Source organism: Mastomys coucha, unplaced genomic scaffold (genome assembly GCF_008632895.1).
Source record: "Mastomys coucha isolate ucsf_1 unplaced genomic scaffold, UCSF_Mcou_1 pScaffold18, whole genome shotgun sequence".
In the NCBI taxonomy this organism is placed as follows: Eukaryota; Metazoa; Chordata; class Mammalia; order Rodentia; family Muridae; genus Mastomys; species Mastomys coucha.
This window is the reverse complement of record NW_022196900.1, coordinates 87,634,874-87,649,404: the sequence shown is the minus strand read 5'-3', so window position 1 is coordinate 87,649,404 and position 14,531 is coordinate 87,634,874. Positions and strand designations below refer to the sequence as shown.

The following is a 14,531-nucleotide window of genomic DNA, read 5'->3' as shown; positions in this document are numbered from 1 at the left end:
ACCAAACAAAGAAACTGGCCGGCATGAGGGAGAATCTTTTTCACTTCTACAAACATAAAAGATGCACAAACTTCTCAAAACAATAACGTGTACTCGCCCGTGGGACTAAATCAGCCCAGTGGTAGGCTTCAAGAGTGCTTTGATCAGGGAGCTGGGTATGAATCTCTGCAATCTACTGTGTGATGTCCACATCGTATGTAGATTTTTAGCTTCAGGATGGCTTCCTGGGTGGCTGACTGTGGACTGCTTCAGGATTCAGACCCATACTCACCAACAACTCTGAGAGACAGACTTACACATCCCAGAATTCTCTGCGAAAGCCTGAGACTAAACTAACTCAACAGTCCTGGGGCAGCGCGACCTCGAACTGGCTTAATGCAGCTGTGTATATCTCATCGGTCGAGATGGATGGTTTGTTTTCTGTGGGGCAGAGCAGAAGGGAGTAGGAGACATGGAGAATTCCGGGGTTCCTTTTTGCTTTACCTTCTTCCCACCAACAGTACACAGTAGTGCTAAGCCAGACCCCCATCAGGCGCTCAGTGTTGAAGCCCTAGATGCAATTAGGGTAAAATAGGACCTGGAGCCACTGACTAGCCTGGATAACTCAGGAGACTATCCTGAAAGCAATGAGGGTCCTCAAAGGGCATTCAGGACAGTCAACAACTACACTAGTGACACTTTGGCTGTGTGACAAAGGCCTTCAAAGCTGGGTGCCCTGAGAAGCTGCTTCCTCCCAACCCTCTTCCTGGCAGGGCTGAGGCACTGGCTGGCTGATGCCTGCAACCCATGGCCTGGCTCAAGCCTCAGTCACTGGCCAGGCTGCAGTCACATCCAGGATAACTGAGGAGTGGCCGCCTCTGCTCATTCACATGACCCCTGGTGGCCTCGGCAGACTTGCATTGACTTCTTGATCACTCATGTGACCTGAAGACTATCTTCAAGCAAGCAAACAAGGGAGCGAGATCTAGCACTGCTGGTGGCAAGGAAGCCCTCTGCTGCCTCTTGTCAGCTCATCCTGTGTGACAGAAGGGGGCGATCTGCAGGGATGGACAGGAACCTGTGGTAGGAGCAGGAGGAGGTGAGAATCCTGGGGACTGGCCACAGGTCTCTCAGGCACTTCCTTTCAGTGCCATTTCAGATGTGACCACAAGTTGGCGCTCTCCTGAGTGGGAATAACTGGCCTCTGCAGAGGGTGATGACATCTGTGAACCAGAAAAGACCTTGAAGATGTAATGGGGGCAGGGGCAGTTTTTTGCCCTTTTTTGCTCCCAAGTAGCCACAGGACAGTTCTACACCCACTCTAGCTTGTTTTAGCTCACAAATAAATGACATGGAAACCTAATATATCTATTAACAAGCCTCAGGAACTATTCTGGTCAGATACTCATCTATTCTAACTCTCGATAGCTGCCTCCTTCCCCACCACATGCATGGTCTTTTACCTGCCAGCTGAGTCCTGCCCTGGCTGGCTCTGTTCCATGTCCTGAAGACGACTCGACTCTCCTGACAGCATCTGCTTACAGTGGCGAATCCTTCTCCTTCTCCTCTTCTTCTTCTTCCTCCTCTTCTCCTCTTCTTCTCCTTTTTGCTTGGGCCTCCCTGACTAGAAGGATCAGAAGTTCCATCCTATTGTCTCCTGCTCAGCTATAGACTGAATCAGTTATTTATTAGCCAATCAGAGGTGATGGAAAAATAATTTTTACTCATCGCTGTGACAGGAGATGCTCCAAATATTATGTGTCTGGACTGCAACCAGCTCTCCAGGCTCAACAATCAGCATCCGAATACACAGTTCACAAAACCATCCCTCATGAGACCTGGCCACACCAAATGCCCCAGTGCCTAGACCTTGGCCTTCACACCTTAGGAACTTACGAGAAATGAATGGCCCACTGTCTCATTGCCCTGAGATACTCTCCTTGGAATCCCCACGTAAAACCCCTCACCCTTCTGAGGCTTTGGTAAGAGATCTTCGAACCCAAGAATGGAGATAATTCATAGCTTACAGAATGGGCTAAACATACTGATAAGCACAGTAGGCTGTGGGGTCAAGCTGACAGCAAACATCCAGTTTCCAAAGGATGCCATATCCTGGGGTAAGTACTAAGCTGAGCTTCTCATCACTCCTTGATGAGAGCGAACAGGCTCACACGGGTTCACTTCCTCCCTTTAGTGCAGGTCCCAGGTAGACAGCCACCAGGGGGACAGATGTCCAGTGTATTTCTTGAGTATCTGCCTATTTCTTGCTGGTCCATTCGAATCCTGCACAGGAGTCTGTGTATCCCTCCTTTCTTGGGCTTGGTAACCCAGTATCCGTTCTGCAGCAGGATTCTTCTCCTTAGGAGGTAGGGAGATGCTAGTGCACTGCCACTCATAAGCTTGAATATGTGCCCGAGGGTGTGCATGTGCTGAAGTGAGTGAAAGTCCAGCTGAAGGTTCTAGTCTCTGAAGGTTCTGGCCTCCAGCTGATGGTGCAGCCAATTCCCAAAGTCCTTGCTAATGAATTTTCAGAGGGAAGGGGTCCTCAACTCCTCTCCATGCCCCACTCTGCCCTTCCTTTTTAACACCAGTAACTCTGCACCTAGTTCAGCCCCTCCCCAACCAATTTCCTTGTTACTAGTCAGTGGGTTCCTCGGGATCCTGCACAGACTCCTCCCCTGCGGCCCTGAGCCCCTGGAGATGGTCATGCCCCTGCCTTAAAGGCTCTCAGACCCAGCAGCGTCACCAGGCTTCTCTCCTGACAGGTCCCACGTAGCAGCTGCAGGCAAGGAACTCCCCTAGTCCTTTTATCTTACAGCTTGTTTGACTCAGGTTTCACTTGGATCTGACAAGCTGTGATTGGCGGATACATCCTTTATGGCCTCCGCACTGATTTTCTGCCTCCTGATTTCTGTTTGTCTTTATGACTGATTTATTGGAGGAACTGAGGGTTGCCCAGGAGTCCTCTGACTGATGCTGTTAGGTGCTGCTGAAACCTCCAGCCTTCCCAGGCTCAGCGGCGCAGCTACATACTGGCATGGTCCCAGGGTAGACTAGGAATAACTTCATCTGATTTGGACCGGGTCAGGCCATCAAATTGGTTTTAAACACAGTTTCAAAGGAGAAAGCAATATTCGTTTTCAGGAGCGTGGCGGCCTGGGAATTGAAGATGCAGACTGAGAGATGGTTTTTATCCGATGTTTACAGTTAAGAAGACAAGCAGTGTGCCCAAAGAGAATGAAGACCCTGCAGCTGTGGACGGCTGAGACAATCCATGCCCCGGCTGATGGAGGTTCATGCAGGTTCCAGGCACTATGCTAGGCTGCCTCCTACTACGGATGCAGCCCTGGTATAGGCACGGGGTTCTAATCCTGGCATAGCCAACTTGGCCTTTGGCTTTCTCCACCTGTGGGGTAGGAGTAAAGCCCTGGACATGGCTGCAGGAACTCACTCAGGACCAGGAGGGCGGGGCAGCAATGCACAGCAGGACCCTCAGGCCAGCCCACACTGTCACTTGTGGGGCAGGAGAGTGGGTCCTTTCCTTAGCTCAGCCTTAGCTCTGTCCTCACAAACAGGGTTCTGGTCACAGGGCATGCTCTATCTGTTGGCATTTAGTCTAGACTCTGCTCCACAGTTACCTGGCAACAACCAGGTGTGCCTGAATCACTATAAAAGGGGCTGCTTGCCCCCTCCTCTCTCTCTTGCTCCTGCTCCCTTAGCTTCTTCCCCCTCTCTCCACATTCCACCCCCCCCTCTGCCTCTCTCTCAACTCCCCTCCCCATTCCCTGAATAAACTCTATTCTATACTATACCATCCTGAGACTGGTACCTCAGGGGGAAAGGATGCATCAACATGGGCCTACAGAGGCACCCCCTTCCCCAACACCATACCGTGCCTCCACCAAATATATCTCTGACCTCTCTTTTTTTAAAAAAAAAATTTTTTTTAAGATTTATTTATTTATTATATGTAAGTACGCTGTAGCTGTCTTCAGACGCACCAGAAGAGGGCATCAGATCTCATTATGGGTGGTTGTGAGCCACCATGTGGTTGCTGGAATCTGAACTCATGACCTTCCGAAGAGCAATCGGTGCTCTTCCCCGCTGAGCCATCTCACCAGCCCCTGACCTCTCTTTTTATAAAACACAACAACATCTGCAAGCTGTGGACCCTCTATCCATCCCAAGCTAGCCCAACAGCTGCCGCTTGGTCTCCTTGGGTCCTGAGGTGCTCCCCTTGGAGTGCTCATATGAATGAATGCATGGACGGATTTTGGAGGAGGAACATGGGCTTAGAGGTCTGCAGAGGCCTTGAAAAGAGCTAGGTGTTGGTGCTGAAGATCAAGAGCTGGGCAAACAGGAACTAGAAAAGGAAAGAAGTACAGGTTCTGGGGGAACCTCATACTCGGGATACACACATTAGATGACTACAGGGCTCCCACTGAGGGCTCAGAGCAGGGTCCTTGGGGTAAGGGAGAGCTAAAGGCATGGCCACCATAGGTATTCCACCTCCCTTCCTCCAGTTGTCCCACTTCCTCAGGCGATCAATGACTTCCTCCACTCCCCTGCCTCGCCCATTTCTACTCAGTGGGGCACACAGCTGATGAGATTTATAGAAACCTCTAAAACAAGCTTTTCCTGTGTGCCCATCCTTCATCTTCTCTGCACACTGTTCCCTGAGCATTTTACAGCAAGGAGAGAGAGAAGGAAAAAAAAAGCCTCCCTGGCGTTTATTGAGACAAATAGTGGGAATCTGCCAGGGTGAATTGTAAGAGATGTATCTTTGCCTTGCCAATGAGTCCATGTAGATGCGAAGATGAGTCTCCTCCATCTTCTGGAGCTAGCCAGTTTAACAGTTGGCCATTTGGGATGCAGGACAGTCTACCCCCAACTCCTCACATCCCACAGGCAGTGGGTCCCCAGAACTGACCTCAGACCCGTTTCATACCCCATGGTCCATATAGCTGAAACACACAGCACCAGGGAACCCTTGTGTTTGCACATCCTGTGAGTGAGGGTGAGAGGGTGGCTCACATCAAGCATCTGCCCTGGCAGGCACTGGGTCTGCGCTGCAAGTTTATTTCTAGACACAACAGCTCCTCTGGGTGAAGCTTCAAGCTTCCGGAGCCTGGGTCCCTGCACTCATGTATCTGCAAGAAGTGGACACTCTTTTGGTTGGCTTGTCAGGTTAGGCTCCTCTGGAGTCAGGAACCTGCACTATAGTTAGGTGGTCTGGCTCTGTCTGGTTCCTGTGCTCTAGCCTGGTGTTACTAGCGTGGGATCTCGTGGCTCTGAAAAGAGTCAGAGAGCTGAAGATATGGCTCAAGTGGTGAAGCATTTGCTACATATACACAGGGACATGAGTGCAACCCAAATCACCCATGGAAATCCCATGCTGGGGAGGCAGAGAGAGGTGGGGACAGGCCCACCAGCCTAGACTAACTAACTAGCAAGTCCCAGGTCCCAGTGAGAGACTGTCTCCAAAAACCCCCAGGGAAAGATATCCAAAGTTGACCTCTGGCTTCTATATGCATCAGTCCGTACTCAACCAGTGTGGCAGTTTAACTGTAAGCCACTGTACCAGCCCAGTTTTTAAGGGAAGGAGACAGGCTCAGAACTTGCTCATTTCCTTTTGTAAGACAATACAAGAACAATATACCTTGCAGGTTAAGGGTTCTGTTTGCAGTTAAGACAGTTACAAATAAGTTCCTGTTTGCCCTGTGTGGGTTAAGGCTTCTATTTATAATTAAGACTAATTTCCTGTTTCTTAGATCTGATGTAAACTGCAAAACTCGTTTTTCAGCCTGCACTAAACTTGTGACCCCATTCACATGACCTATATCCTTACCTTTGTTCCTTCCCTTCATTGTATCTTTCTAACAATGTATCTTTCTAACAATGTATCTTTCTAATCGCAGACTCTTGCCTCTGAGAACACCTTATCTCTCCTGTAAAAAGGACTTCAAGAGGCCAGCAGGAGCTGCTCTCTCAAATCTTGGCTTAGGGTGAGACGGCCGGCTGACCAGTCCCCACTGCATCCCCAAATACAACTTGCTTTAATTGGACAGCCGTGGCTTTGATCTTTTCTCAGGTTTACCACTTTGACTGGACATCTTGAGGCACTGGGTCTTGGTTGGTGGTTGTGAGTGGAGCTATCCTCAGCCCTCACTGTGGAAGCCAGGGTAAGGCTCTATGACCATGGATGAAGACAGGGAGGGATGGCCTTTTTAAAGGGGTGGGGACCCAGGCCGACCTTTACCAGGGAGAGAGACACAGGAGACTCCCACAGGTGGTTCTAAAATAGTATCAGGGAATTTAGAGGAGTTGCGGAGATAGAAAGGACCAGCTCAGGGACCCTAGGCCATGTGTGTATTGGGACAAAACCAGTCTTCTAACCCAGGCTAAGCTATGTATGCATAGGAGATGGGCCAGCCTTGGAAGCAAAGTTGAAGGAAGTACTGCAGAAGACTGGAGAGACTACAGGGAGCCCTCCTCCCCTGATATGTGATGAGGAGGAGGAGGAAGAGGAAGATGAGGAAGAGAAGGAAGAGAAAGAAGAGGATGAGAAAGAAGGTGTTCCTTCTGCCACCATGCTGAAGCTAGATCTATTTTGCTGTTCCTGCCAATCTGCCTTCAGCTAGCTTGGAAAGAATGTTAAACAACCCAGCTCTACTACTTCTTAGAGCGGGCAAGACTCTCAAACTGGCTAGGGATATCTTCATATCTTCTTGATGACATCACAACCAGCTTATTGGGAGGGGGTATTCACTAAGGACATTTCACCACAAAGCTACCCCTCCAGAGATGTAGTAATGGTCAGCCCTCATAACCTATGCATAGCCCTATGCATAGCCTCCACACAGCCTCCTCCTCCTCCCTCTGCTTCCCTCGTCCTCACTCCTCTGCCTCCTCCTCTTCTTCCTCCTCTCCTTCCTACTCCTCCTCCTCTTCTTCTCCTTCTCCTTCTAGTTCCTCCTCCTTCCTCTTCTTCTCCTCTTTCTTCTTTCATGACGTAGGGTGTCATCTGAATCCCAAGAGAGCAGCTGTGTCCCCTCCTCCTTGGCCTCCTGGCTGAGAGAACACCAGAGAGAAGTGACTGAGACCCAGCTGGTCCCTCTAACTTGTTCCTCCTTCAAGGATCAGGAGGTCCTGCTCTGTGCCTGAGGCCCCAAGACAGTAATGCTACATTATACCTTGGCTAAGCTAGGAGACACCCAGGTAGCTAGGAAAGCAAATGTTCTTTATGGTGAGTATTGAGGAGGCGTTTGAGTTCCTGGGCTGGGCACAGAGAATGCTTAGCAGTGCAGGTAGTTATCATCCAGTCCTCTAAAACCTTAAAGACTACAGAGGAAAAAACACTTCTTGGAGGCCAGGAAGACTTGAGACCCCAGACCTTCCTGCTGGGTAAGTGAGGGACATGGGACACTCCCACAATGATGAGTTTTAACTGTTGACTAAACGAAGCCCACAGTCACCTGGAAGAGTTTCTCAGAGGCATTTTCTAGTTTGAGTTGACCTATGGTGTCTGTGAGAGGTTATCCTGGTCACCGTATCGGGACCTGGGTTGTTTATGGATAGAGAAAGCAAGTTGAGCAATAAACATGTATGCATGTATTCCCTTCATCTCTCAACTGTGGATATGATGTGGCCAGCAACCTCAAGCCAGTGCCTCAGTGTCTTCCCCTAAATGATGGCCTGGAGTTGGGAGCCGAAACAAACCCATTCTTCCCTAAGTTGCTTTTGTCTGGATATTTTTACACACGGTGGTGGACTGTTCACAGGGAATGGCATTATTTGAAAGCATTAAGACCTGTGGCCTTGCTGGGAGAAGTGTGTCACTGGGGGATGGGCTTTGAGGTTTCAGAAGCTCAAGTCAGGCCCAGTGGCTCATCCTGTCTTCCTGCTGCCTGCTGATCTGGATGTAGAATTCTTAGCTCCTTCTCAGCACCATGGCTGCCTGTGCACCACCATGCTTCCCACCAGGATGACAATGAACTAAACTTCTTCTGTAAGCCTTCCCCAATTATCTGCTCTCCTTTAGAGCTGCCATGGCTGTGGTGTCTCTCCACAGCAGTAGAAACCCTAAGAAGACATAGAGCACTCCCCCATCAAAGCCCATCCTAAGGTCACCTCACTCCATTCTTGAGGAGGAGTCCTTGGAGCCCAGTCACCTCTGAAAGGTCCCTGTCACTACAGGAACCCACCCCTACTTGCTCCCGTTGATTCTTTGAGAGCCCCGAGTTGCACACACAGTTGGACGGTGACACTCTGGGAGTATTCTTGGGATTGTGTGTCGCAGCTTCCTGGGTCTGAGCTGAGTGTTGGATGACAAGGTGTGACTAGACTAGACTGAGGGAAACAGCCAGATTGACACACCTCTGGGGACACACTTCTGAGCTCAAGTTTCCTAAGTGTCAGGGTGTGTGACTCAGACCCAAGCTCTCTTAGGTCCCTGTTGCCTGTAGCTTTACTACCCCACCTAAGCTCTGGGAACTGGCCAGCCCCCACCCAGCTTCCCCTGAATTCATGGAGAAAAGATATAGACACATAGTTGTTCAATTCCAACTTGGCTTTGGACACAAATGCTGGGTGCTACTGTCTTCCGCCTGGAAAAGCATGCTCTTATCAATATTCTTATCTGCACATCTCCCACCTGCCCTAAACCTTAGTTGCTAAGATACATCTAGTCCCTGCTAAACACCCCTGACTACCCACTGATATCCCAAGACCTCACATGGCTGCTTGGTTTTCTCTCTCCAAAGCACGACAAACTCTCGTCTCCTCTCTTGTGTCTACCTCTTTTCCACCAGGGACCTGGAAATCCTGTCTATTCCTTCCACCCAGCAATTGACCCATGGCTTATTTACTGACAGATCAAAAATCAGTTGGGGAACAGGACAGCACCAGAACCACCCCTACAGGTTCCTACACTGCAAATTCCCCCCTGCTCTAGGAAGAAGACTGTGGGAATGAAAGGCTGTCCCACCCCCAGACCAGACCTTCAGCTTGCACAGGCTTAGAGTTCTTCATGGCTCCCTAAGTCCCTTCTGCCACAGTGCCTTGGCATACGCTATCGATGTTGACAGAAAACCTCCTGCTCACTCTTCAAAGTCTGCCTCAGTCCCCTGTGACCTAACCCTCTGTTACACATGTCTTCCAGCTTCACAGAACCTCTCTTCACAGTCCATGTGACTGTGCATTCATTTGTGGGAGATCCTGTCTTGTCTAGAGATTCAGGGGCCAGTGTTGGGGTTCACTGTGCGAAAGTCATCTTCGTATTATTCATTTGTGGGTTGTCTTACCTGCAGAGACAGCTGAGTACTGGCTGGCTTTTGGTATTGTTGTTTTCATAGCTTACTACCTGCCTCAGTATTTTGTAAGCATACAACCTCCCCGCTCACTGATTGGCTTAATAAAGAGCTGATGGCCACTAGCTGGGCAGGAAAGGGAGGAGGGGAGACTTCGGGGTCGAGAGAAGACCTAGAGAGAAGGAGAAGAGATGGAAAAATTGCCAGAATGACACCAGGAAGGGACAGGTGCTGGGACTGAGTGTGGGGAGGGGATGGAGGGGGAGGGGTGGAGGTGTGTGTAATGGGCCATGTCCAGGAGTACTCAGAGCTAGTTTTTTGACATAGCTGGGAGTCTGCCCATCTATAATGCCTAAGTTTTTATAAATAATAAGTCTCCTTGTCTTTATTGCAGGTCCAAGAAATCCCACTATAGCAGAGCCCATATTGCTTGCTTGCTTCCAATATGGCGGCTAAAGGTTATGTCTAAATTCCTGCTTGCCTCAGGGTCAAGAGACATCAATACCAGCCCTAGGAAGGGAGGCCAAGGGTTTTGGATGTTGAGGAATCTCTGACAGGAGTGAGGATGTTGGCAACGAAGGGACCAGGGCCTCGCTGATGCTGACGAGTATTTAGACCCAGGTTCCCCCTGCCAATCAGCCCTGCCAGCTGCACAGTATGTCATGAGCTAAGAACTGCAGTGTCACGGATGTGAGTCCCTTGTAACTTCCCTATGGGAGCCAAGCATCCCTAGAAGGACAGACCTCCCCTGAATCCACAATTGGGGAGATCAGCAGCCCGCTCTCCTCCCATCTGCCTCAGAAGCTCATTTCCGGTTTCATGGCTTTAGAAATAGACCTGCCTCACTGAGCGAGAAAAGACAAGTGAGCTCAGCTGTGAGGGCTCTGCGTGTGTGCTAGCCTGGGAGACGTGGATATTTCGGGAGCCAGATGTCTGCGCAAGTCGGCATAGCTCAGCGCCTAGATACTGCCGAGTCAGCGATTCCTTTACATCCAAGACCCCTAGCCTTCTTCCCTGATGACTCTTAGGTGCAGGCTCTGAGGTAAGCAGAGAACGTAGGTTCTGTGGGAGACACTGTCTCAGAGAGACGTAAGCTGACCCTGGATGACCCCCAGTGAGGAATTCATTCATGTGTCCTGCACTCTCACAGAGAACCTTTAACCACTGTGTTGGGAGAACTTATCAAAACATTCACACGCTCTTCCCCATGTAGCCCCAGCTAAGTTGGGAGCTGGCAGGATCTAGATTCCCACCAATGAGTACACAGCCTCATAACTCCATAAAGAAAGGCTCCTGGTACCGGAAGGATGTGCACTGGGGGGCTAGGGTCCCAAATCAAGTGAACAGGTCACCCCAGAAACACCCACGTCTTCCCACCCATCCCCATCTGGTCCTGGAGTGCTTCCATCTCTTAGGGTTGGAATGGAAACTGCCTCAGGACCTTCCAGCTCCCTCTAGAGAATTCCAACCCAGAGGATTGACCACCGCACGTGGCAGACTTCGAACCTGAGCACTCGCCCAGCCTGCCCCGCCCACCTTGCCAGCCCCGCCCATCCCCGCCCCCCAGCTTCATGCCCAGCTTGGTCTTCTCCATGCTGCCCTCCCCAGTGCCTGTTTCCACACCAATGCCCTCCTTCTGGCACCCAGCCTTGGGCTTGAGCTGCTGTGTGACCTGGGGCAGATCACTTGACTTCTCCAGGACCTTGCTTCTCCATGTCAAATGGGGACAGCCATGGCAGGAAAGACCACCTGACTTTCTGTGTCATCCCCCCGCCCTCAACGGGGAGAGGAATCTTTCCAGGCAAGAGCTGTCTTTTCTGAGTCAGGCCAACGCTTGCTAACTCCAGCTGTACTTTCTCAGTTCCACTTTGTTGTATGCCAAGAACCATCTGAAACGTCAGAAACACAACTTCGAAGGCACAAAAGGATTAAAAGCAAACACCATAGGTGGTTCCTACTTTAAGCTACCCAGCCAGCAGAGCTGTCCGCCATGTTCTTGGCCCTGGGCTGGCCTTTTTACCCGTAAAGAAGGAACACAGGGTACGCTCATGGCCATACATAAGAGCTCTTCTGCCAAGGGTGATGATAATGCTGGTGATGGTGATGACGGTGGTGATGGTGATGATGATGGTAATGGTGATAGTGATGCTGGTGGTGAATTTTTGCGATGATGGTGAAGGTGATGATGATGATGGTGATGGTGATGATGGTGGTGATGGTAATGATGATGATGGTGGTAGTGGTGATAACTGCATGCACATTCAAGTCATTAAGCACCAGCCTTTCTCCATGGGCTCTTCTCTCCCAGCCTGTCATCAAGGAGGATGCTCGATCCTTCTAGGTCAGCTGATCATATGACCCACATGTACTGGTCATATCGCCCCCATTGAAGCTCTCTTCAGTCAGGCCAGTGTTTGCCACTTAATATGAGATGCTTTTAGTAGTCAAATTCTTAGAAGTACAAAGTAGAATGCTGGCTCCAGGGTCTGAGGAAAGAGGAAGCAAGGAGTTTCGGAGATGTGTGTGTGTGTGTGTGTGTGTGTGTGTGTGTGTGTGTGTACACCCCTGCCAGTGTCCACATGGAGGTCAGACAACACTCTCTGGTATTGGTCTTCACCTTCTGCCTTATTTGGGATGGGGTCTCTTTGCTGATTCTTCCCTGTGCACACCAGGCTAGCAGCCCAGGGGCTTCTCCTGTTACTGCCCCCAGCCTCCCTGCAGGAGAGTTAGGATTACAGGTAAGTTTCTGGGTTCTGGGATTTGAACTTGGGTCTTTAGGAACTTTTACCCACCTCCAGCCACTCCCCCAGGCTCGAATCCTAGAGATCAGATTCCCAGCATGCACACAGTGAACACTACTGTAGACATCACTGAAACATGGTCAAAACAGTGAAGTTTATGGTATACATGTTTATGATATACATGTCCAACCACAATAAAAATAGTGAGGTTTATGGTATATACATTTATAGTATATATGATATATATGTTCAACCATAATAAAAATGGGCCCTAGCTCTCTGAATCTACAACGAGATTCAACTCTCAGGGACTAACCTAACTGAACTCAAAGTCATGAAGAAGTTAGTGAGGTATACCTTGGAATGTGTCTGCAAGAACATCTCCAGAGATAGCTAACAGAGGGAGCAACCATCCTGGACTTCGGAGTATTTCCTGATACTACACTCACAGCGGGAGCTCATAATGCAGACAAAGTAGACCAGGCTGAGAGTGTAGACAGGACCACATCCCCTAAGCCACAGGACCACCAGTGTATCCTGTGAATAAACCTCAAGGTGCTTGGGAGAACCCACTCTCCAGGGATAGAAGTTTCCAGAAGCTGCGTCTCCAACATCAGAGGCCTCAGCACTGGAGGCACAAGCTCTGAGGACGAACGGCTCTCCAATCCCAACCTCAAACTCCCAGGATCACACCTTCACCTAATAGTCCCAAAGCTAGAAAACATGAGTTCAAAATCAGGATCTCATATTCTCAAAGCCTTAACATTTTTTATTTTAATTATTTTTGCTTGTTTGTTGGCTTTTGAAACAGAGTCTTCCTATGCAGCTCAGGATTGCCGTGAACTAGAAGCAATGCTCCTGCCTCAGTCTCTCGAGTGATTAGAGACACTATACCCAGCTCAAGTGAATTTCAGCACTGTAACATGCTGAGTAAGAGGACATCACAGAATCTGAGCTTCACAGGGAAGTGCAGACGTGGCATCTCCCGTGCTATACAGATCCACCTGCTAGGTGTCCAACCACAGCCGTACAGGACAGCTCCTAGACCTCAGCTCATACTTCAGTGAAACCCCTGCTAGTAAGTGGGGAGCCCCTGGCCTGGTAACAGCCCTACCCCAGCCTCCCACAGCTCTGCCTTCTTGCCCTGTTCCTCTATTTAACACTTGGTTCTTAATTACGCCACATTTTTCTTTTGTCTCTTAAACATAAACATGAGCCTTAGGGAAACTCAGCCTGCTTTGCCCAACATTGCACCCCAAGCCCTGGTACAAAGCAGATGCTCAGCCGGTGTCCATCAACTGAATGACTAAGTTAATGAATGAATGGGACAGATGGCTGTGGGAACTGTAGCCTTCCTCTAAGGAAGCCCCCAAGCCACAACACACATACCCCAAAAGGTTGTGAGCATCGACATCGCTCCTGGGGAGTAAGAGTGAGGGGTGAGACTAAACATTAGTCTCCCCTATGCCTGCCTTCATCCACTAGGGTTCAGAAGGGCTATGTAGCTGAGCAGAGCAGGAGCAGGCTCTGACAGACCACACACCATAACAGGCGGGCATAGCAAACCATGAGCGGCCAACCTATCATGTTCTTTTGCCCATGCACAAGGTGTCTTCAGGGGACATCCCCCACAGACCACAGAACAGTCTCAATCCGGGGATTTGTGTAGATGGATTTGGTATAAATTCTGTCTCCCTCCCTGCTCACTGAGACTCCCATGTATGACTCCTACATTCCCTGTGCCTCAGCTTCCTCCTGTATAAATCAAGAATGACAACTTCTGCCTTGAAGGCTGGTGTGGAGCCAAATCAGAAAAGCATGGAACAAGGCCACAGTGGGTGTTAAATATGTTCTTCAGGCCCATGGGTGCTAAAGTGTGTCCCACTTACGTGCTGACAGATCCAGCCACACACACCCACTCTGACAGTTCGACAGCTTCCATCATCAGACCCTCCGGGTGGGAGAAGGAAAGGCACGGAAGACATTGATGCCCAAGCTGTCTGCTGTGCAGCTCTGGTCCCCGCACCTCCCTGACTCTCAGTGTTGTCTTCTATCACATGAGAACATGGCACCTCCTGAAGAGTGTGGTGGGGAGCCATGGAGGAGTCCAGAGTGGCTTACTCTGACCCAAATGCATGGTTAAAAAATAAAAACTCAGAAGCCTGAAACAGGACCTTGTTTGCCCAAGCTCTCTCTATCTCAGGGACATTCTCTACCTTCATGATCTTTCACCATACTCTCTGTAAAACAGAGAATTGTGTCCTAACTGGGGCTGGGGGTCAGGGTCATTCAAGACCCCCAGAGTGTGAATAGATTCTAGGAAGCCAGACAGATGAGGCTCTCCATGCTTAGTTGACATGCTGAACAACACTCCTGGGAGCAAACAGGTGCTTAGAACTGATGCAGTGACCTGCACTCTGCATCTTAATATTGAGAAGAAGAGGAGTAGAAGGAAGAGGAGGAGGAGGAGGAGGAGGAGGAGGAGGAGGAGGAGAAGAAGAAG

At 49.9% G+C, this 14,531-nt stretch overlaps 1 long non-coding RNA gene across 1 annotated transcript; it reads left to right on the top strand.

Annotated features, from left to right (window-relative positions):
* The first annotated feature begins 6,096 nt into the window (after positions 1–6,096).
* On the top strand, positions 6,097–14,201 carry LOC116095584. Its single transcript, XR_004120654.1, has 3 exons — positions 6,097–6,161; positions 12,840–13,106; positions 13,777–14,201. It is a non-coding gene; the product is annotated as an uncharacterized LOC116095584 (long non-coding RNA).
* Positions 14,202–14,531: the final 330 nt, after the last annotated feature.